Here is a 24918-nt window from a genome sequence, read left to right on the forward strand (position 1 = left end):
ACAACAAGCACTTTCTGTCAGGCACTCAAGTACCTAGAAAATTCCACACATGTTATTGGAAGGCACTGTTCCCATCCCCATTCCTCTACTATTCTCTGAGCATGCTACATTCCCCTCTGGCCCTTAGTGTGCATCAGTAAAATCAAAAGATTAGATTAGATGATAACTAAGTTCCCTTTCCATTCTGATGTTCTATGATTATGTCATCTCTGTGATCTTTGACATGGTTTCTATATTTTTGGCATTATACATAATTGTAGCAGGGCCTACTTCATAGGAAAATAGTTCCACCTAGGCTCCCTCTCTTATCCAGTGCCTTTGAAGTACCAAAGGCCAGGAAGGCAGTCTCAAGACTATTAGCCCAAGTTGACTAAAGTCGGGGGAGGGGGTTTGTTTGTTTTTTTGTTTTAGTTTCAGGTGTACAGAACAATGTAATAGTTAGACATTTATACCCATTACAAAGTGATAGCCACCCTACCCCAATCTGCTATGCCTCTGACATCGTATATAGCTGTTACAATTTCACTGACTCTATTCCTTATGCTGTGGTTTTGCTGATACCATCTGTAGAGGACTTGCAGAGTCCCTTTGTTGACTATCCCTCAAAAGGCCTGATGAGGCCAACTCCCATGTGAGAACAGAAGTCCACCTGACAAGCATAATTATTAAATAAAAATTAAATAAAGGAAAGTTTGCTAACTGCTTCCAAGAGGGTATATTGTCTACAGCAAGTGTGAAATTAAGTTTGTATTATTAATTGAAAGGCAAGAAGAGAGTTTTGAATCAAATCAGATAAAATAAATAAAGAGATGATTTTACTTACTGTCAATAATGCCACAGGCAGTTTTGGGATTTTGTGGCAGTCTTAACAAAAATGTCTTATTTTTTTCAGATTTTCTCTGTCAGCTCTCAGCAAGTTCAAAATGCATTTTCTGGTCCTCTCTTCTTAAATGGGGGTAATATAAATCTTCATTGACAAAAAAGAAAACCTTGGAAGTTCTATAATGTTAAATATTTCTGAGGACATAACTTACTCCCCAAATAAATTTAGCAACTGGATACTTCCTCCCATGATAGAAACTGGCTCTAGAAGCTTTCCTGAGCCATAGTCATCAAATTTGGGGCTTAAACTTCTATGAGTCTAAGAAAAACTTACATTTAAATTAAGTTTATACCAAATGACCTGATTTTGAACCTACGCTGATCCAAACATAAAGTAAATCTCTGCTACCAATTCTGACTACTATACTAAAGACTGTGATGCCAAGACTTAGGAACTAACAAAACAAAGCGAAAAATAAGCAAGACCAAGAAATCAGAAAAATTATTGCATGAGCACTATATTATCTGTATAAATTATATATCCCAACATAAAGATTTCCTACACAGATCCTAAAGATACTTCTTATCCAAGAATAAACACTGAGATTTCAGAAGACTTGTCTCCTGTATTATCCTTGCCCAATTATAAGGATTAGTTATCCACAATACCAATTCTGCTTTTGAGTTTGACAATTAGCATCCATTTTTCTTAATTACTTCCCACCCCTCAATAACTCAAATGTCCTCTATTGACTTCCCACTCATCTTTCAAAACTTATGATCACCCCCTCTGCACTAGGGAAGATTTTGGGAGAGGGCAATTCTGCATGGGTGAGTATTTTTCTAAAGTCTAAGAGAGGAGCATGGAGAGAGTTGTGACTACAAAATGCGCTAGAGAGAAGTATAAGAAACTGGATGGTTTCCCATTTCCTCTAGCACCAGGCCTTTGTATTTAAATTCACTCTCATATCATGCAGAAACGTGTTCAATTATAAAATATAAAAAGATTCCAAAATTGATTTTGGTTTATATACCACATATCAGTGAAATCATATGGTTCTCTGCTTTTTCTGTCTGACTTATTTCGCTTAGCATTATACTCTCAAGATCCATCCATGTTGTCACAAATGTTCCTATATCATCTTTTCTTACCGCCGAATAGTATTCCATTGTATATATATACCACAACTTCTTTATCCATTCAGCTATCGAAGGGCATTTCGGTTGTTTCCATGACAACAAAAGAACAAGACAAACAAATAAGAAACAAAAACTCATAGACACAGACAATAGTTTAGTGGTTACCAGAGGGTAAGGGGGTTGGGGGTGGGAGATGAGGGTAAGGGGGATCAAATATATGGTGATGGAAGAAGAACTGACTCTGGGTGGTGAACACACAGTGGGATTTATAGATGATGTAATACAGAATTGTACACCTGAAATCTATGTAATTTTACTAACAATTGTCACCCCAATAAATTTAATTTAAAAAAAAAGTAATAAAATAAGAAAAAATATTCCAAAATTAAATATAAGTGAATTTAAATGTATCCATTATTCGGTACTATTAACATCTTGGTTCTCTGTCCCCTTTGCAAATAATGAAGAAGAGTAAATTTTAAAGAACAGGTAGACAGGATGACTGGAGATGGGAGGCCAGGGGAAACAGGAATGGGTAGACTAAGTAGTCTATTGAGACCTCTACTTGCTATATCATTCTGTTAGGAGTAATTGATGTTCTTGGACTATTCTGTATGAATAAGGCAGATTGTAATAGATCCACAGATTGATCATTCAACAATCTGAGGCCTCTTTTGAAAGATGGAGCTGAAGTCCTTTTTTTATTATTCATCCCTTGGTTATGTGGATAATTCAAAGTCAAGTACTAGACATATCTGTTGAGTGTGCCTAGCTAATTGGCGAGCTTGATCTTTAATATTATACAGTCACTACTTTAGCTTTTTCTGAGGCTCTACACTTCCTTTTATGTCACCAAATCACAAATTGGCTAGATGTCATACATCAAATACAAGGCTCAGAGATCAAAACAAGTGACTATTGTGGCTGTGTCCCAGACACACTATTTTCTAGTAGGAGGAAGGGATAAAGTAACATTTACTAATCACCTACTACATGCCAGACACTGTGCTAAGACCTTTCACAAACATCATCTAAAGCACGTTCAAGATTGGGAGCAGGGTTGATCTCTTCAGAGAATAGATGGTGCATGGGAAAAGAGGAAGAAGAGGGTGTTGTATCTGGGAATCAATAAATCCAACAACAAAGTATTGATCCAAAAACTACCAGCAGTGTTTACCTTCCATAAAGATCCCAATATCCTCAGCCAGCTGAAGAGAGGACATCAAGTGGTTCAGGGAATGATGCATATCTTTCGAAATGATCACAATAACAGTATTTCTCCAAGCTACATTAAGCTTGTTTGGCACTACATAGTAGGTGAGACTGAGGTTGGACCAACAAACACACTTGTACCCATCCAGCTGTGCCCACATATCTGCTACCTCTAGATAACCCTCTCTCTGGCCCTGCAGCACAGGCTTATCACACACCATTTCCTGAAAAGAATTATCCTCTGTCTTGCTCTGAGGGCTTCGACAGAAGATTGGGGAGTATGCTTTGTGTAACCTCTGGCATTCAAGGGACAAGCTAATGCCCAAAGCTTGGAGCCAGGGGAGGTTTGTCCAAGTCCCTGACCTAAAAGAGCCATGGTTTAACTTCTTTTCTAATTAGGATAATTAACCTCCCCTGTACATTTATTCTATTCCAATCCAAAAAGCTCAAATTAAAATGTCACTGGAGACTGTCAGGCTCTAGGGACAGGAAACAGTTTAGAAAACTTTCATCTTTAAAGCAGCCACCATCAATCAAAATCAGGATAAAGTTCTCACAGCACCTTCACCCTTGAAACAACCGTGGGATGCCTTGAAAGCCAACTTTAGAATTTTCATTAATGTAAATATCCCATCAGCTATACAATTTTGCACAGCTCCACAGAACTTACTGACTAAATTGGGGTTAGGGTATGTGTAAGTAGGGGGATACTAATAGGATAGCATTTCTCTTTGTACTGTCATATTGGCTTTGTGGTTGGTTCAAGAAGAACAAAAACTGGATGGCTTCAAGTTGGTAGGATTTGATGTGGGATTTATGGAATTTGTTCTTTGGCAACAACCACCAGAGGCAAAACTTGTGGAGCATTTCAAAAACTGGAATCGAATAGCAGAATTTCTGGTAGAACAAAGACACAACTGAGGGGTAACAATACTGCAGTTCTTCCTCTGGTGTCTTTTACTCCCCATTCCCCACATCTGACCAGGTTTGAGTTTCCCATCAGCTATCTACAGTCTCCATGCTGCTTAGGCAGATAGACAGGATACAGCCCTCTTGATCTTTAGTTCCACAGGATTCAATCCAAGGTCTTCCCTACATGCAGCCCTGCATACCTGTATTGGGAAACACTGTGCTCTATAATTTCTCTGCCAAGAATTCTTTGGCTACAGACCCTTTTGAGCCTCTATGGCTGACAGGAAAGGCAAGACAGATAACAGAATAATAAATGAGATTAGGCTGCCCATTTGGACAGAATACTAAAGAGTTCCTTCCGACTCAGTAATGCTAGAATTTTCCATGGGTCTGTCTAGGTTGGAGACTTGCAATATCCCTAGTGGCTGAGAACCCTGGCTTACTACTCAGTATGTCATAGAGCCAACAGCATAAATTTCTTAGCTTGTTGTCAAGAGGCTTATCCTGGGCCTAGGTTGAGCAAGTGAGTCACTCTCCAACCTTTCTCAGTTCATACCCTGGTCCCCTCCTAGCCCTGTACTATTCACTTCTAATCTTAACCTCTACCGAATCCTGAGCTTTTCCTTCTTCTGAATCACCCATGTGTGTTTAGCAGCCAAACTGCGGTAACTGGTTCTCACCATATATATATATATATATATATATATATATATATATATATATATATATATATATATATAATGACCTGACTAGTGCTTCTTAAATTTTTATGTGCTCATGAGTCATCTGGGGAGTCTGTTGAAATGCTGGTTATGTTTCATTTAAGTCTGGGGTAGAACCTGAGAGTCGGCATTTCTAACAAGCAACCTTATGATGCCAATGTCATTGTTTCATGGACCATACTTTAAATAGCAAAGATGTCCAGTACAACATCTTTAGGGTCTTCTTCTATAATTGATATGCTGATCCAGGGGCCACACTTTATATAGTAAGAACATATACCATCTTTCAAATGAATTAAACCCAACTGTGCTGCTTAGAGTAAGAGATTGTGACACATCATCTCTTCTTACCAGTTAGCAAAAACATCATTTTATATTGAGGCTAAAATGATCCTTTAGTATAACCAGAGCTGTGCAGAGGGCATGGCAAATGTGGACCTTGGCATAGACTATCTTTCTTGGGCTCTGGCTTACTTGAGTAAGCCTTCCTGGGCACCTACCCTGCTTCCTGAAACTAATCATGCAAGCCAAACTCATTTTGGGTCCAGCTACTGCATTCATCACATCCTTTCACAGCGACTCTGGATGGCTGCTGCTGCCACATCATTCATACTGTGATCTGCATCAGTGGTCAAGACAACGGAAGCAGCTACATCATCCAAGGCACAATTCATTTATTTCATGCTGGAAAAAACAATCTTCTATCCAAGTGGGGCCAGCTAAGCTGGGCAGCTCCCACAGCTTTAAGGTTATTTAAAAATGTATGCCTTGTTCACTATTTACCTCCTCAGTGGAGAGCAATGTACCCCTTAAAGAGGCCCCATATGTCATTAGTGCATCAATGCTGTGAGGGACAAAGAAAGCCCATTTCTCCTCTGAGGTGCAAGGTGTATAACTTCTGGGGTTGTTAAAACATAAATCTGCTGGAGATATTCACTGCTTTGTTTCTCTTCTGAAGTAATTCCTGAATCCTTTCCTTTTCAGCACTGCTGCTGATTGTGTTCTTTGCTCAAAATAAATCTTAAGAAATATTTATATTTGGTTTAGGGGATGCTCTGTTGCATTGGTATTTGTGGAGCTATAAACATTGTAGATGAGAAGGTTCCCCTATGAAAATTCCAGGTCATTATGATTATGTGGTTTTGATCCAAAATATAAACATGTCTCATGGCCTAAGGGGGTTTTCAAACAGTGTTTTAGAACGCATTGGCAAATTTAAGATGGTTTTAAAAGTAGGCTTACTTAGGAATTTGGAATAGTCTCACACTCACACTCCCCAGGGGCTACATAAGAACAAGTTTTACTGAACTGGCCTACTGCTGGCTCTGGTGAGGTCTCCCAGCTAAAGAAATATCCATCATTAACTATTTCCCTCTAGTCCACTGCTCCTGTCCTCCTAAACTGGTTACTTAACTCTCCTGGAGAGCTTAATAAATGCTTCCATCTGCACAGGACTCTACAAGTCCATCTCTCCTTCAAAATGATACATAAGATGTAGCACATTGGCCAGTGGGATCAAATTTCCAGCTAAGAGGAACTCACTTAGCCATTTTGTTAAGTTCTGTCATTAAGCATTTTGCCTGAATGAGCACAGAAGCTTTCTGGGCATGGTCGACTAGTCCCTCCACTAAGCGAATCATTATGATGACTAGCTATATAGTTTGTAATTAGATTCATTTTATTTAAATACATTCCTAGCCAGTACAACTTCCCAGAAGTCCATCAATGGAGTCTGCATCTTAACTCTAAGTTACTCAGGGCTCTCCATCTGTTAACCTCCCAGATTCTAGTTTGCTGAAACACTCTTAAATTCAGCCATAACCGTATGGTTGTCCTCTGCAACTAGTTAGCTCAGTTGGGTACGTCCTCTGGCTAAATGAAGACAAGGCCATTATTTTGATGGCTGCCAAGGCAAATTAGCTTCCTTGTAGTCCACAGGTCTAGACTTTTTCCTCTACCTTGACTAGACAACCTTCTTTTCTTCCTTTTTTTTTAAATTAAAGTATATTGGAGTGACAATTGTTAATAAAGTTACATAGGCTTCAAGTGTACAATTCTGTAATACATCATTGATTCATCATGTTGTGTGTTCACCACCCAGAGTCATTTCTCCTTCCATCACCATATATTTGATCCCTTTTACCCTCATCTATCAGCCCCCTCCCCTCTTACCCTCTGGTAACCACTAAACTATTGTCTGTGTCTATGAGTTTTTGTTTCTTTATTTGTTTGTCTCGTGCCTTCAGTTTTACATCCACATATCAGTGAAGTCATACAGTTCTCGACTTTTTCTGTCTGACTTATTTCACTTAGCATAATAATCTCAAGATCCATCCATGTTGTCGCAAATGGTACTAGTTCATCTATTCTTATGGCAGAATAGTATTCCATGTGTATATATACCACATCTTCTTTATCCAATCGTCTATCGAAGGACACTTCGGTTGTTTCCATATCTTGGCCACTGTAAATAAAGCTGCAATGAACATTGGAGCAACCTTCTTCGTAATCTGTGCCATTGGTGGCAGAGAAGGCTGGACCTAATGATGGGGCTGGCTTTGTGTACATCTCTTTCCTTTATGCCCATAGATCTAGCTAAAGTGTCCTTTTCCAAGTGAAACACTATTTAAGAACAATGAGGGTAAGTGAGCAGAAACTTTTAGAAATATGTTTTCTCTATCTGTTCATTTTTCAGATTATCTTTACTTTTCTCTAAGTCCTGGCCTCCATTTGTCTATTGTCAGGATACTGTGTTCTTGATCTACCTTCCAAACACTATCTGACAGTACCTATTAATACAATTCTCAAGGGACCCCTCAAAATAGAATATTGAAGAAGCTGAGTTACAGAATTGGTAAGTAACAACCACAAGCTCATCCAGTTTAATAAGTCCATTGAGACTTTCCTCGAAGGTAAATCCTAGACTGAAAGCAAGTTTAAACATTTATAATACTTCCTCTGAAATTTATCCTACAGGCAAATAAAAACTTTTGAAGATTTTTGAGAATGAGCATGGTTATTACATAATCAAAAGAGTGAGAAAATTAAAGCTGGTGTTTGTGAGCAGCTAGGATGGAAGGGGAAGGATTGTCACAGTAGCCTAAGAAAATACCAATAACAACTTCAAAATAGCTGGTAAATAAAGGAAAAGATTAATTAATTTGACTTTATGTTTGCTTTGGGCAATGGAAGAATCAAACATAATGCTCAGGTTTGATAACTAGGAAATTTGACAGAAATAGGGAAGTCAGAAAAAAAACACACAGCTGCTTTGGAAGCAAAGGGCATCTGAGACCGTGTGAGAAATAAATAAGGACACAAGCAATGATAAAACCTACCCAGTATAGTAATTCCAGCTCAACTCCAAAGGTGGTGATTAGCTGATTAGAGATACGCCATTATCCAAAGAATCCTGACTATGTTTCCTTTAAGCATTCACTTATAGTTGCATGGCATGCATCCTAGGCAGGCCTGAAAAAGCCTGGGGTATCTTCAGGTAGTTACATAACACTGTGTTGTATATCCTTCCCTGTCAAGGAGAAACACAGAAAAATGTATGATGCCATCTTTTCTGGGAACTACACATATTAGAGTAATTTTAGCCATTGACAAGGGGAAAGAAGAGTGTGAGCTGGGAAGCCAGACCTGGGTGTGTGCTTGGAGCCACATCCACCTCCAAAATTTACTAGTTCTGTGCTTGTATTCATAATCATGTGTCTCTGTGAGGCTCAATTTCCTCATCTGTTAATTGGAAATAACTACCTATGCTTAGGTTTTGTTGGGAAGATTATATGTGATAATGTGTATAAATGCTTAGTATAGTGCCCAGCCCAAAGTGGGCATTCAATAAATATGAGTTTATAGTCCTATTGCAAACTTGACAGTGAAAGGAAAAGCAATTCAATTTAAAATCTGAGGGACAAAAGTGAAAAGTTCATTCACAAAATACAAAAAAAAAAAAAAAAAAAAAAAAAAAAAAAAAAAAAAGAATATTATTTTAACAATGATTTAAAGGTGACAGTCAACCATACCCCTGAGAGATAGTCGTCACCTTCTGCAGTCTAAAATTCTCAGGCTAATAAAAGATAGGCATGAGAGCTTGGAACCTTCATTTCTCACCATCTCAATCAAGTAATCTATTTGGTGAGATCTGTTTTGAGCTGGATCTTAATGAATGATAGGTTTGTGGGATGGGAGTGAGGTTTTTCTAGGTGTGGAGGGAAGCCAGAGTAAATCACTAGAGATTTAGAGATTGAAAATGCTGAAGCAGGCTGTGTGCCTTGCACAAGGACTCTGTGATTAGACAGAATGACCCAAGCCATGGGTTTCAAAGGTTGTGTAGATTAGAGTGGGTCCCAGTACCAAATGAGAGTCCCAGCTAGATTGAGGAGGACGATATACTCTAATACACAAACTTGTGGAATCTCTGGCTCCTCCATGGAAGGGTATTGAAAGAAAGAGGAACAAAGCCCTTAAGGAACTTACTGAAGTTTAGAAGACAAAGCTGCAAAGTATATCCGTCATTATTTCCTGTTGAATTTTAACTTTTACTCAATACCAAAATGGATCTCTATCCATAAAATACAACAGAAATGTCATTTCTTCATTTATAGTGAAGGTTAATACAAGAAAGGGGCTGTGGTCATGTTCAGGCTGGGACCTACCACTGGATAAATCATTTTCTCTCTCTGGACTTCACTTTTTCATTTGTACAATGAAGAGATTTGGACCATTGCTAAATTCTGGCTGTCATATTTGGGAATTCTAAGAGACACAGTAGAACTCTGGCCATCTCAGACAACCTAACTTCTCTGCAGCTAAGGCAAGATTCAGCCACTCTTCCTGGAGCCAAAGGCCTGCAGAAGATAAAACATTAGCCTGTAATCCTCCTCCATATTGCTAAATCCACTCTCATATACCCACTGGAAAAACTCAATTGAAAGAAAACAACTAATCAAAGTGAGTTGATCTCAGTGGTGCTTTTAAGCATTTTTTTTTTTTTTTTTTTTTTTTTTTTTTTTTTTAGTATGGGCGGCACATGAAAATTCTTATTTACCTTGTAAGTTTTGCACATCCCATTTTGACTGTTATCCAAGCAGTTTATAGACCCCAGTATTAAGTCAGGAGAACTTCTTTTCATCAAGGGAAAAATGTATTCTCTGTTGTCCTCAGGACTCTATCTTTGACCACTCTGTATCCTCTAGGCAAAAGCTTGCCCTTAATATTACCTTTCAGAGCCTTACAATAGTGTCAGGATCAAGAAGTCTCAGCACTGCAACAGGCAGAAATAGCCACAGTTCTTTGCAATCAGATCCAGATCCCTTTCATCTTTGACATAAATTTACCCCCACTTTCCACCCGCTTTCCTTTTTGCTAGTACCTCACCCCCAAAGCTCAGAAATATTAAGAAGTTTGGCTTGGCCTTGCTTTTTCAAAACTGAGAATGATAAAGAATATGTCCAGATATGTCACTTTCTTGAAGAGAAACTTTTTGTTTAATGGATCACAAGCACATATTTTCTGACCTCAAGTCTCACCTGGGTCAATTCACTTTATTACTCCATAGGCACAGGCCACAATGTACACTACTGGGAAGCCCAGGATGTGGATGTTCAATGCAAAATATACCCACTTCTGGGAACTTACTCAAAATTCATCCCCTGCTGTAGGAGGGGTGGCAGGGTGAAAGGTCATCTCCTTACTTGTGGCCACTAAGTTCTATTTGAAATGAATTGGACCTGGGAAGAAGATACACTGTGGCTGATAGATACCACTTTTTCTTCCAAGCTGTAAGTGGAGCCTTTTTTTGAATCATGCATAAAGGCTTCCCTCCACTGCCACACAACCTGAGCTGGAAAGTTCATTCTTTGGTTGAGATCTATAGTAAACTCTCTCTCCCAGGTGCCCATAAAATGCCTGCTAACACCCAAGCCACTCACCACTTGCTTAAATAGGAGACACAGCCACATGTTCAGTGCTGGGAATTACTGATTTCAGGAGGATTAAAAGCCAAGTGAAGAAATGTTGTATAAGAAACCCTATTAATGGTCATGGTCAATCATCACATGCCATCTATTAAGTCTGCAGCAGTCCACAGAGCAACTTTGAGATGACTTGAACCCTCTGTGATTTTGCATTTCAGTCAGTCTATCCCAGAACAATTATCTGAATACAAAACAAACATGAAGTATTTATGCACAAGTATTGTAGTATCCCTTTTAATCCAAACTCCAATTGCTTTCAAGTAGCCCAAGAAAATACCAATATATCAGACCTTGTGTGGTTGAGGATCAGAAGGCTTGCTTATTTTGCTTTTTCCATATGTTAAGCAAATCTACTCCAGATGGTTTTCTGAATTTCCTTTCATCTGGCAATGCAAAACAAATTTCCTTTCACTCAAAAATCTTATATATCTATTCGGGCATACATTCTCAGCTTATGGTTAGGAGAATGGAGCTACGTAATTCACCAGCAGGGAGACAAAGTTCATAATAAAGAACAGGATGAAAGAGAAAAATGGAAAAGGCAGGATTATATGAACTGCCAACTTCAGAGTCAACTTTAAATTTGACAAGTAGTCAATAGTTGCCTCTTCAAGTGAGATATTTGGATAACAGGAATATCTCAGGCTGCCAAGCAATACTCACCCACTTACTGTTATCTACAATTTTTCCATTAGAATTTGTCCCTTTAAGATGCTGATTTTAATTTAAAAACATAAATCTTTCATGGAGGGGATCATAATTGAAGCACAATAGAGAGTCATGAACAGTCTAGTATGAGAAAAATATTCTATTTGGAGTGAAGGAAGATCAGTACTTGGAAAGAGGAAAGGACATAGAACTGGGACACTGGGATACCACCTTCTCTTCACTAATCCCACAGGTTAGCTAAGATTCCATCCTAATACTGCTGCAACAAAGAGAAGATGTGCAGAAGGTCAGCTCTTAATTAAAGGGAAACTTCAACAAGCACAATTACGAGGAATGAAGGCTTCAGGAAAATCTTAAATTTGCTCAGGGTAAATTGGGTTGGGTGTAGGTGAATATTTTTTTTATTCTGTTCCATAAAATCCACAGACTGACATCAATATGCAAACATAGAGGGGTTCTTGATATTCCTGTCTCAAGTTCCTCATACATAGAAGTGTTTCTGACTATATAATTTTTTAAATTGTACTTGATATTTAACATCATTTTATATTAGTGTCAGGTGTACAACATAGTGGTTAGGCATTTATATAATACATAAAGAGATCTTCCCACTAAGTCTAGTACTCATCTGATACTATACATAGTTTTTACAATATTACTGACTATATTCTATCCATACTGTATTTCACATGCCTGTAACTATTTTGTAACTACCAATTTCTACTTCCTAATCCCTTCACCTTTCTCACCCATTGCTGCAATCCCTCTCCCATCTAACAACCATCAGTTTGTTCTCTGTAGAGGTAAAGTACAGTATAGGGAATATAGTCAATGGTATTGTAATAGCTATGTATGGTGTCAGATGGGTAATAGTCTTACTGGGGTCATCACTTTGTGAGGTGTGTAAATGTCTAATCACTATGTTGTTTTGTACACCTGAAACTAATAATAAAAAAGAAGTGCTTCTGCATTAGCATCTCAAATTTATACAATCACTATATTAATTAGTGATTAATATAGGTGGAAACCAAATGTGTTTAAATCAATTTAAAACAAAAACAAACAAACAAAATGGGCATTCAAATGTGCTATGGGAATCTTTACATAGATTCTTTGAAAGAAAGTACGCTTTGTACCCTGAAATATTGGATTTGAGTTCAGATTTTGAATATCAGATTTCTTAGATATGGAAAATATAACACAATATAACTGAATTAGGTGTATCATCTCTCCGTCTTTCCTCTGCCTCTATTTTTTTGCTCTTCACTTGTGTCTCAGAAACCACCTTCACATTCCTTATGTAGTTTCCCCCATTCATTTACTTTGCCATGATATACAAAATAAATTTATCCTAAATTCCATAGAGACCAATGAAGTTCTGAGAAATGGAATGAGTTGTGCACATAAGATTGGGATTTAAAGCCCAGGTAAACACTAGAATAAGAGCAGAAGAGAAATTTTCATTTGCTGTATTCTATCTCACATAATTTTTGATAAGAATATTAATTTTATAAAATATTTAACTTTGGTTCATCAAAATCTATCAAAAACAACATTAAATGTCAAATAGACTGAATTAAAATATATGTGACGTATATTTACAGACACTATTATTAATGCATGAATGCTCTTATAAATCAATAAGACATTAACATCACAATAGACATGTGGACAAAGGAAATAAACAGGGAATTCTTAAAATAAGTAATAAACATGGATACAAAAATAAAAGTCCCTTACTTTACTGATAATCAAAGGAATGCTAACAAAAAATAGAGTATTTTTATATTCCCCTATCAAATGGGCAAATATATTATTCCGTGCTAACAAGGGGGTAGAAAGACAGGTACTCTCTTATTCTGCTGATGGGAACGTAAAGTGGAACAACCTTTCTGGAGGGCAATTTGGCAATACGTATTAAAAGCCTTAAAAATGTCCATAAATGTTTGGTCTGATATTTCTACCTCTAGAAATTTATCCTATGGAAATTAGAGATATTGTATGAGTGTTGTTATCACAGCATTATTTGTAATAAGAAGAAACTGGAAACAATTGAAATGTTCATGTTGGGAAATGGTTAAATTGCGGTATGTGTATAAGATGGAATATTATATAGCTATTAAAATCATGTTTTGAAAACATTCAATAACATAAGAAAATATTCAAGATATAATGATTTTTTTTAAAGACAGGACACAAATAGTAAAATCCATTTTACTAAAATAAAAAGTATGCAGTATATTTATATAAAATAGAATGGAAAGAAATGCATCGAATGTTAAAAGTGGTTATCCAGAGGAATAGAGTCACCCATACTTTTATTTTATTTTTAAACTTTTTGTCTTCTCAAATGTCTAAAATGAACACATATTAATTTTACACTTATAAAGAAAAACACAGATGCTACCTCAGAAGAAGAAAACCATTTGTAAAGTGCTTTTAATACATTAGGGTCTGCTTTCCACATACTCAGTGTTCCCAGATTCCTCATCTACCACAGAAGCAATTTGTAACCCTGGCCTGTAACTTCCCCTCTTGCCTCTGTGCCTTTCTTTGCTTATTTCTAGATGATATATAACCCTTCTTTTTTTTTTTTTTTTTTTGAGAGTAACTATAGGTTTACTTTTGTTGTTGTTTGGTTTTCTTTTGTCTTTTTCTTTTTATTTATTTATTTTTAATTAAAGTTTATCGGGGTGACAATTGTTAGTAAAGTTACATAGATTTCAGGTGTACAATTCTGTATTACATCATCTATAAATCCCACTGTGTGTTCACCACCCAGAGTCAGTTCTCCTTCCATCACCATATATTTGATCCCTTTTACCCTCATTTATCACCCCCCTCTCCCCTTCTTGAATCATACTTTTCTCACCCAGAACCTTTGTGCCAGTCAAGGACACCTAAGAAAACAGATATGAGTCTATATACCTCATTTGTATTGGGTTAGGTTAGTGGTTCTCAACCCTGGTTATGCATGAGAATCATTTAAGGACTCAAGGAATTTAAGATACAACAAAACAAATGCCAGAAATCACTTCCAGTGATTCTGACTTAATTGGTCCAGGGTGAGGCTTGAACATTAATTTTTTAAGGCTCCCAAGGTGATTATAATGTACAACCAGAGTTGAGAACCACAGAGGTAAGTGAAAACACAAAAAAATAAACTAATGCTTTCTTCAACTCAATTCAGTTGAGTAACAGGCACAATGGATACGAATAACCCCCTGGGGCCTGTTCCACCACTAGCCCCTGAAATACCCACAAGTGAGCTATTCATTTATTAAGTGCTGTAGCCTAAAGATCATAAAGCACATCACCAACTTTCACATTCATCATCCGAATGACTTCATGAAATGGGCAGACCCCTCAAAACAATGTTCAACATCCTCTTTTCTTTTCTTCCTAACTCACTTGTGTTAAGACCACTGCTAAAATACAACTATGTTAGCTGGAGGAGTAACACATTGGGCCATTAGGCCTTCTTAGGCTGGCATCTGGAAAAAGACAGACTGCTGAGAGAAAGGAACATAGGACAGGTAAGTTTTGATTTGTGTAAGGAGGGGGAAAAGCAGGAAATGGTGGTGGTAGGTCTAGTTTAATACTGACTAGACAGGGAACATCATGACCTTATGTAGCATCAAGAAAACATGAGAGCACACAAAGAGACAAGCTCTGTTTACTTTACAACATTACCAAGGGGCATCCTGAAATGAGACCTATAAAGTAGGCTGGGCAACATGATGTACTTAAAAGAGCACTAAATTGAAAGTGAATAGACGTGCTTCCAGGGCAGGACTAGGGTGAAGCAAGCAAGGCGACATTTGCACAACCCTCAGAAAGTACCTTCTTGAGGGGATAGGAGAAGGGGGAGATGTTGGTCAACAGGTACAAAGTTTCAGTTATGTAAGGTGAAGGAGTTCTAAAGATCTAATGTACAGCATGGCGACTACAGTAAATACTGCATTGTATACTTGAAATTTGCAAAGACAGTAAATGTTAAGTGTTCTCACCACACAAAAAAATAAAAATAAAATGGTAACTGTGAGGTGATGGATATATTCATTAGTTTCATTTCACAATGTATATGTATATCAAAACATCAAGTTCTATACCTTAAATATACACAATTCCTATGTGTCAATTATACCTCAATATACTCGGGAAAAAAGAGACAAAAAATATTTTTATACCCTAGGTGCTTCTCTTGCCTGGCCCTGCTTTTGTATTCTTGCTTCTGACTCTAAGCTAGCTGTCTGATCTTGGGCAAGCCACTTATCCTCTCTAACCAACCCCCCTCCTCCCACCCCAGAGCAGCTTCATTTTTATTTATCTCATATATCAGGCTTCCATAAATATTTCATTTGAAAAAAAAAGTTATAGAGCTTTAAAAATTCTATCCTTGTGTTCTTAGTCATCTGTAATTGTCCCTCTATGCTACAATGCTGTGATTCTATGACTGAAAGGTGCAAACCACAAGAATTTTCATGGGCCAATTTGAGCCTCTCTTTTTCAACCTCCAAATACTTAAAATGTGGTTTCTAGCAAAGGCCAATGGAACAAATATTAAATTACACTCTGGGAAAGACCTATTTGCCTCTCTGGGATATTTCCAGAGGATCAACAATCCCTTTTGAGGCTTTATGAAAAATCCTCCTCTGAGAATCCCAGCCAGGCAAAGAATGCTATAAATGTCAACACTCATGAGAAGCCTATTTGTCAACATCAGAGACCCACATCATTTGGGGGACTGCTAGAAACTATGTCAGGAGTATAGATGATGTGGTTCTGGGAGATCTGGTACAGGTTCATGAGCAACAACAGGTGGTGACAGTCCCTGCTGGAAGATGCAAAGCAGAAACAAGAAAATTATCCTCAACTATATTTCCTTGTGTGTCTTCATTGCCGACTTCCATATGTCAAAATCCTGTTTCTTACCCTTCTGTGTTTTCAGATCAAATACTAAATTTGCTCAGCATGGAGCAGTTTTTTATTTTATTTGTATATTGAACAAAATCCTGGCCTTCTGTACCCCTGTAAAAATGGTTTTGACAACTATAGATGTGAGATATTTTTGTATCTGCTTCCATCCTTGTCATGAAGTCAACCTAATAGTCACGTATAGAACCCCCTAGGAGCAGGGTCTGAGATGGAGATTTGCATACAAAAGCTTATTGGGGCATACTCTCATTACCGACACTTGTGGGAGGAAAAGAAGGAAGCAGGTTTGGGCAGAAGGAGATGGCTGTGGTGCAGTCATAACAAAGTCTCAAACTACCCTTCAGGGAACTCTGAAGTTGGGGTGGCCCTTTAGAGTTATCCCATTTGGGATAAAGGAGTTGCATCTTTATTCCCCACAACAACGAGTCATTGAATGCAGGCTGCCCTGGGAAGGGAGTATAACTTTAAGCTAGGCAGCTACTCTTTAGTCATCAACTTTCCCTGAAGATAAAAGAATAAGTCCTTTGGTGCTGAAGGGGGACCTTGATGGTACAGCACAGCTTCCCTATATCAGCCTTTACCAAGATGGCCTCCTTGTTTGGCAAGAGTAGCCCAACAACCAGTCCAGTAGAATTTGATTCATATAGCTGTGGTCCAGTTTCTTCATCCATAATCGACTTACCACTCCTGTATTGTCACACTACCATGTTATCTTGGTTGAATGCAAATGACAATCTAGCATTCACCCAGCTACCTATGTAGTAACTCCCACTCTTTAAAACAAGGAAGAAAAAGAAGGTGGAAAGCAACAGTGGTCTGGAATCAGGATGAGACAATTTGCTGTTCAAATCAAAGATAGCTTTCAGTACTGTGAAGTGGGCATGTTACAGTTCACACAGAGTGGAGGGCAATTCTATAGCTGCTAAAACAGCAAACTTATTTTTACAAAGCCAAAGCTTTGTCACAAACCTCACCTCCTACAAACACTAACGCCTGCTTTTGCTCTGCATCCAAAGAAAAATGTTTATTTCTTTTTTTGTCCGTCAAACTCATATTTACTCTTTTTGGTCAGCTGCAACAGGGAACAGTCAAAGTGTAATAAATTAGGCATGAAAACAAATAAAAGCTGTTTTTGGATTGCTTATTCACATGTACTGAGGTGACCACTCTCCCAAGAGTTCTCAAGTACATAGCCATATGCTCAAGCATACACAGAGAAACTATGCATGGTAAAAGATACAGGAGTGTTAAGCCACAGTTGTGACTTGCTCAGAAATGTGAGCAAGTCTCATAGCCCAGGAGGCCCCAATCCCAAGCTTTAAGAAATCAGTGTGATTTTGAATAGATAATACATTCACTTGGTTCAAGAAATGAAAGTATAAAAGAATCTATAAAATTACTAAGAGGTCTCTCATTCATGGCAGCAGGCAATATATAGAGCTGCACTCATCTGTCATCCATGTCTGCCAGGAGCTTATGCTCTGAGAGGATATCATGAGTTGTATTTTTTAACCTTTATTGTTTTTGTACTTATGAAAAATAATACCTGCTTCTTGTAAAATACCCAAACATTATATAAATAAATGACAGTGCAAGTAGAAGTTCTTGGTAATCCTACACATTAGAGAAAACCACTGCCAATGCCTTCTAATTTTTTCTGTACATGTACAAACACATATTTTTTTACAAAAATGAAATTACATTATACATGGTATTTTGTAACCTTTTTCTATGTAATAATATATTGTAGAAATCTTTCTTTTTATTATATAGAGATTGAGCTATCTTTGAACAGCAGCATAAAACTTCATGTGTATGTAGTATAATTTATTTATACAGTTTTATTTTGAATTTTTAAATTTCTATGATACAGTTATTCAAACTGGTTTCTCTATTGCTTGAATTTAAATCTCATCTCTGGAGAAATAAATAAGAAGTCAGTATGGGAAACTTCATGGGGGAAGAGAATCACCAACAAAGGTCTATGGATAGCATGGAGTGCCAGGAAAAGGGACAGACTGGTGCAATTGCCTTGAGTAGGTAACAATGAGAGTACTGAATAAGTGGGCAAGATCATCTTTCAGATTTGAGCAAATGAACGAGCAGGGAAGAAGTAGGGATTGGGATGTGGAGATAAAAGCAAGTTAAATGGAAGAATATTGAGACATGGATAGTGAGTTGTTACAGAGCAAACATTTTACAGAAAGAACCGACACACTTTAGTTCAATCAGAGGTTGACATCAATTAAGAAAATAATCTGGCTATTTAAAAATATTAGCAATCCTAGACTGCTGAAATAACAGACTGTATCAAAACAAGGAATAATCCCATTGTCATCCACACTGGTCAGATCACATCTGAATTATCAGGGTCAATAAAATATTGACAAATATCCATAGGCAAAAGACAGATTAATGAGGGAATTTATTATCATGTCAAAAAAGTAATTATTGAAGGATTGGGACATCTTTAGCTTGAAGAAAAGGAAGATAAAGAGAAATATGCCAACTATTTTTTAAAATGTGAAGGACTGTCACGTGGAAAAGGGATTAAACTGGTCCCTTTGATCTCAAAATGGTGGAATAAGCCTAATGAGTAGAGATTACAAGAATATAAGTTTTGACTCAACAGACAGAAAGCTTGTATTTTCCTAAAAGATCTTTTTAAAAGTTTAATTTAAATATATCAAAGACACACTGTGTAATTTAATTACCATTATTATTCAGCCAATACTTTCCTCATGAATAGTATAGAAGTAAAATTCAACCTAGTCCTCGCTGAGTTTTCATAAATCATTAATTAGTGAAATTTATAATAATAAGGCCTAATTGTACATGACTTGAGAAAGTTTTCAAATACTTTAATCTCTTTCTTCCTATGTTTATTTCTTAATCCCATGCCTGGGTCTACCTTGTGCTCTTAACTCCCACTGAAGCAGAGAGCATATAGAAAAGAGACACAAAAATGTAAATATGAGAAATAAATATACATGGTTGGTTTAAAAAGAGTAAGAATTAACATTTAAAGCAATAGTAATTTACTCTGCTCTGTAATTTTGAGCTCTTGTGCTGAAATTGCCCATTTGGAAATTATGAAGTAATTGCTCATTTATGATCTTTTTACATGCACCCAGCACACAAAGGAGTCATAATGACCAGCTGAGTCACTGCTATCATCTCCCTGAAGAGTGCTCTCCAAATGTCAATACTATTTTCTTTGGTGCAGTGAAGAAGATTCCCAACATAGCCTGCTTATACTACAGGGTGAGCCCAAGACAGCACGGAACCTAGAAATTGTTCAAAGGGCAGCACAATCTTCTTTCATTCTCTACTCCTCCTATGGCCAACTTGTTATGTCATGGATCACTTTGGTTTTGTAAATCATCTCCATCACCCACTCCCATTACCCATTACCTAAATATAAATGAAAAACAATGTAAATTTATATGCAGAAGGGAGCTGCTTTTGACCATATCCCAATAAAATTATGTCTACACTTGATAAAATGATACTCAGATTACATATTCATACCAGAAGCAAAAATAGAGGCATGATATAATATAGAGATATGAATACTCTGAAAGACTCCAAAAAGGTTACCCAAAATTCAAGCATCAGATTTTTTCTCTTTCCCATTCAGCATAGATCTAGGGTGTTAGTAACTAAGTTGTCTGATATAAATTAACTAAAAAGGAACCAAGAATCCCTAGTAAATGTAATTGGAAAAGGGGAAGAACTCAGAAATATATAATATAAGTTATATATAATTGAGCTTTTTCATAATGTTATAATCAAAGAATCAGTATGATATTTTTGTTATAGACTGTTTTTATCAGGTTTCCTTAAAGTTGTTTTACTTGCAAGACACAATTTACCTTGTTGGAGAGTCATATCTATGTAAGGATCAGCCATATTATAATACGGTTCTATCTCTACTAAAGCAATTTCTAATTCTGAAGAATGTTTATCTGGAAAATGAAAAGAAATGAGCTTCAGCTACACTATGAAAGATTATGGCCAGAAATAAGGTCATGACATTTATTCCATATATATTTTGATAATGCATGTCAATTAAAACAATTAGGTACTATAATTCATCTGTGATTACTGAAGAGCAGGCTTGATAAACACCTAGACTAGTGCACACAAGTTGTAGAATCTTCTTTCCTTTAAAACAAAATAGTGGTGCTGGGGCAGCCGGTGGTTCAGTGGTTAGAGCGCAGTGCTCATAACACCAAGGTCATCAGTTCAATTCCCACATGGGCCAGTGAGCTGTGCCCTCCACAACTAGATTGAAAATAACAACTTGACTTGGAGCTGAGCCACAGCCCCCACAACTAGATTGAAAACAGTGACTTGACATGGAGCTGATGCATCCTGGAAAAACATGCTGTTCCCCAATATCCCCAATTAAAAAAAAAAGATAGTGGTGCCAACTCTCTGGAAGGTTAAGGTTGATGTTATGAGTAAACCTGTTTTCCACAATGAAAAATGCTCACAGAGCACCAATGGACTGTGAATAAAAACTCAATAGAAACAAGTTCTGGTCAGTATGGTAAAGTAGGTAAAAGCTGTGCTCACTTCCTCCCAAGACCACATCAAAATTACAATTAAATTACAGAATAATCATCCTGGAGAACCATCTAAAGGCTAGCTCTACAGAAGTCCTATAACTGAGAATATAAAGAAGAAGCCATGATAATATTTGTAGGAGGGGCACAGATGTGAAATGGACTGGCCACACACCCACATGTGGTAGTTGAGAATCAGGAGGGATATCTCAGCTGCAGACATTCCTCATGAGGAGGCGGGATCCCAGTCCAAAACTGGCCTACCCAGCCTGGAGCACCAGTGCCGGGAAGAGGAGCTCCCACACCAGCTGACTGAAAATCAGCAGAGGTTCCATCCATCTGGGTAAGATAGAAGGCTACTAGAAACCCTGGTGTCCTCTAAAAGGAACTGTGCACAAACTTGCTTACAAGCATGAACACTGGGCTGCAGCATAGAGACAGTGGCTCAGGAGGTACCAGAGACATACTAGGAGAGACTGAGTTGTACGACTTCAGGGCTAGCGCTCGATGGACAGCCACCATTGTCCCTATGTTGAACAAATCTGAATCTGCATTAGCTTGGAAAATGCCACTCACTCCAACCTGATGACTCCTTAAGACCTCGCCTCACACAACTCATGCACCCACAGAGGCTCTTTTCGTGGCAGCCAGCTAGCCTTAGCTCACGCTGTAGACTTTCTTTAAAAAATCTCAAAAGTCCTCAGGCTCTAGGCAGACAACAGCTGACCTTGGTACCTTTTGCTAAGTGATCCCAGGCTCAGCACTGTCATAAAATCTGAATCTGCATTAAACTGGTGAACACCACTTGTCCTACTTGGTGACTCCCTGTAATCCCACTTCACCCACCTTGCATACTGCACGAGGCTATTTCAACAGCTGGTTGTTGCTGGTAGCCAGCAGGCATTGACAGGTCTTGAGGTACAATGAGATATTTTCTGAGCTACCCTAGACCCAGGAGGTGTGACTGTTGGCCTTGGTTCGCAGCATGGACTCCAGAACCAGCAAATGCAGCAGCTAACAACAGATAACTTTGCAGCTCCTACCAGGTCACCCCAGGCCAGTCACAGACAGTAGCTCACATTAGACTGCATGGGAATCCCTACCAAAAGGCCCCAGAAAAAACACACCCAGAGGATGGCTTCTGACTACAACAGAGCACCACCTGATTAGGCCCCTAAGGGGCATACCCAAACGGTGGACTTGGCAGGCGCCAGAGCCTGCTGGGGTAAATCCGGTAGCCAGAGGTCGGTGCCCACATAGCAGCTCATACACTGTGGCCATGTCCAATTCTCACAGCTAGTCAGCGTGAGCTCCAGTCCCACTCACTGACATGCCGACAGCAATCAAGGCTCAAGTACAACAGGAAGGCACAAACAATCCACACACTCCACCACTGGGCCCCACAGGATACCTAATAAATAAGGCCACACTGTCAAGACTAGAAGATGTAGCACATTTACCTACTGAATAGAAACAAAGAAGTAAGTAAGCCAAAATGAGAAAACTAGGAAACATGCCCGAGATGAAACAACAGGAGAAAACTCCAGAAAAAAGAACTCAACAAAATGGAGGCCAGCAACTTACCATATACAAAGTTCAAATCACTAGTTTTTTGTGTGTTTTTTTTTTAATTAAAGTTTATTGGAGTGACAACAGTTAGTGAAGTTACATAGAATTCTGGTGTACAATTCAATATTACAACATCTATAAATCCCATTATGTGTTCACCACCCAGAGTCAGTTCTCCTTCCATCACCATATATTTGATCCCCTTTACCCTCGTCTACCACCACCCCCCCTCTTACGCTCTGGTAACCACCAAACTATTGTCTGTGTCTATGAGTTTTTGTTTCTCATTTGTTTGTCTTGTTCTTCTGTTGTTTTTGGTTCATATACCACATATCAGTGAAATCACATGGTTCTCTGCTTTTTCTGTCTGACTTATTTCGCTCAGCATTACACTCTCAAGATCCATCCATGTTGTCACAAATGTTCTTATATCATCTTTCCTTACCGCCAAATAGTATTCCATTGTGTATATATACCACAACTTCTTTATCCATTCATCTATCGAAGGACATTTTGGTTGTTTCCATGTCTTGGCCATCGTAAATAAACCTACAATGAACATTGGAGCACACGTGTCTTTATGTATAAATGTTTTCAGATATTTTGGGTAGATACCTAGGAGTGGGATTGCTGGGTCATACGGTAAATCTATTTTTAATTTTTTGAGGAACCTCCACATTACCTTCCATAGCGGCTGCACCAGTCTGCATTCCCACCAACATTGTATCAGGGTTCCATTTTCTCCACAGCCTCTCCCACACTTGTTACTATTTGTCTTGTTGATGATAGCCATTCTAACTGGGGTGAGGTGATATCTCATTGTGGTTTTTATTTACATTTCTCTGATGATTAGTGATGTTGAGCATTTTTTCATATGTCTATTTGCCATTTGTATGTCCTCTTTGGAGAAATGTCTCTTCAGGTCCTCTGCCCATTTTTCAATTGGGTTGTTTGTTTTTTTGTTGTTGAGTTGCATGAGTTCCTTTTATATTTTGCATATTAGCCCTTTATCGAAGGCACTGTTTGCAAAAATCTTCTCCCATTCAGTTGGGTGCATGTTTATTTTGTCGATGGTTTCTTTTGCTGTGTAGAAGCTTTTAAGTTTGATATAGTCGCATTCATTTCTTTTACCTTTTACTTCCCTTGCCTTTGGGATCAAATTCATAAAATGTCCTTTGAACACAAGATCCATAAGTTTAGAACCTATGTTTTCTTCTATGCAGTTTATTGTTTCAGGTCTTATGCTTAAGTCTATGATCCATTTCAAATTAATTTCGGTAAATGGTGACAGATAGCAGTCCAGTTTCATTCTTTTGCACGTGGCTTTCCAATACTGCCAGCACCATTTATTGAAGAGGCTGTCTTTTCTCCATTGTATGTTTTTTGCTTTTTTGTCAAAAATTATCTGTCCATATTTATGGGGGTTTATTTCTGGGTTCTCAATTCTATCCCATTGGTCTACATGTCTGTTTCTGCCAATACCATGCTGTTTTGAATATTGTTGCCCTGTAGTAGAAGCTAAAGTCAGGGAGTGTGATGCCTCCAGGATTGTTCTTTTTTATTAAGATTACTTTGGCTATTTGGGGTCTTTTGTGATTCCAAACAAATGTGATGATATTTTATTCTATTTCTTTAAAAAAGGCCATTGGGATTTTGATGGGGATTGCATTAAATCTGTATATTGCATTGGGTAATATGGCCAGTTTAACTATGTTTGTTCTTCCAATCCATGAGCACGGAATGTCTTTCCAGTATTTGTGTCTTCTTCAATTTCTTGCCAAAAGGTCGTGTAATTTTCAGTATATAGGACTTTCACATCCTTGGTTAGGTTCACTCTGAGATATTTTATTCATTTTGCTGCAATTGCAAAAGGAACTGGTTATTTTTATTTCTTTATCTGAAATTTCATTGTTAGTTTATAGAAATGCAATGGACTTTTGTACGTTGCTTTTGTAGCTGACCACATTACTGTATTAGTTGATTGTTTCTAACAGTTTTTTGGTGGAGTCTTAAGAGTTTTCTATATACAGCATCGTGACATCTGAAAAGAGTGACAATTTAGCTTCCTCATTCCCATTTGGATGCCTTTTATTTCTTTCTCTTGCCTGATTGCTCTGGCAAGGACTTCTAACAATATATTGAAAAGCAGAGGTGATAGGGGACAGACGTGTCATGTTCTTCAATGTAGAGCAGAGGACTTCACTTTTCACCGTTAATAATGAGATTAGCTGAGGGTTTGTCATATATGGCCTTTATTATGTTAAGGTGTTTTCCTTCTATGGCTATTTTATTAAGTGTTTTAATCATAAATGGATGTTACATCTTGTCAGATACTTTTTCTACAGCAATTGATATAATCATATGATTTCTGTCCTTTAT

At 37.8% G+C, this 24918-nt stretch overlaps 1 protein-coding gene across 11 annotated transcripts in view; it reads left to right on the forward strand.

Annotated features, from left to right (window-relative positions):
• GRIA3 (glutamate ionotropic receptor AMPA type subunit 3) overlaps positions 1–24918 on the forward strand; it is a 568173-nt gene that overhangs the window by 218091 nt on the left and 325164 nt on the right. The window lies entirely within an intron of this gene.

The sequence above is a fragment of the Rhinolophus sinicus genome, chromosome 18 (assembly GCF_057876585.1).
Source record: "Rhinolophus sinicus isolate RSI-liver-muscle chromosome 18, RSI-T2T, whole genome shotgun sequence".
Lineage (NCBI taxonomy): Eukaryota > Metazoa > Chordata > Mammalia > Chiroptera > Rhinolophidae > Rhinolophus > Rhinolophus sinicus.